Raw genomic sequence first — 681 nt, 5'->3', positions numbered from 1 at the left:
TCCACTTCAACATCTTGCTGGACCAAAAATATACTATTTTGATACCAAGTTCTAGACCAGCCAGGACTTCTGACTCTTCTTAAAAACACAACCAAATTTGCATTGTACACATGGACCACCAGTTTCGTTGTTCTGTTGGCAGCTACTTTTTTACTTTCTCTCCCTATCAGTTTGATGTTTTGAAGACTTCAAAGAGAATCATTAACTATTTGTTCTTTTGTGACTGGCGTATTTCACTTAGCATAATGTATACCTTTTCCTTGACAATGACTTTGGCTCTTTGAAGACATCAGGCTAGTTGTTTTTATTATATCCTCATTCTCAATATGTCTGTTCTTTTTTGTTTTTGTTGTTGTTGTTTTGATTTTTATTTTCGAGACAGGGTTTCTCTGTGTAACAGCCCCTGGCTGTCCTGGAACTTGCTCTGTAGGCTAGACTCACAGAGACCTGCCTGCCTCTGTCTGCCAAGTGCTGGGATTAAAAGTGTGTGCTACCATACCTGGCTTGTTTGTTCCTTTTTTATATCACTTAATTTTCCTGTATCTGTGTAGTTCTTATAAATGAGACAGTAGACCCAGAGGGTTAGACATGGAAGTTAAACACTTTGACAGCAACTTCGTAAGTGCCAATATGTAAGGAGTTTTATTTTTTATTATTTTTTTAAAGATTTATTTATTTATT

At 36.3% G+C, this 681-nt stretch overlaps 1 protein-coding gene across 2 annotated transcripts in view; it reads left to right on the top strand.

The window, feature by feature from the left end:
- Sfi1 (SFI1 centrin binding protein) overlaps positions 1-681 on the top strand; it is a 62,008-nt gene that overhangs the window by 38,708 nt on the left and 22,619 nt on the right. The window lies entirely within an intron of this gene.

This window comes from Microtus ochrogaster, unplaced genomic scaffold (assembly GCF_000317375.1).
Source record: "Microtus ochrogaster isolate Prairie Vole_2 unplaced genomic scaffold, MicOch1.0 UNK6, whole genome shotgun sequence".
NCBI classification, from domain to species: Eukaryota; Metazoa; Chordata; class Mammalia; order Rodentia; family Cricetidae; genus Microtus; species Microtus ochrogaster.
This window is presented reverse-complemented; position numbering and strand designations above follow the sequence as displayed.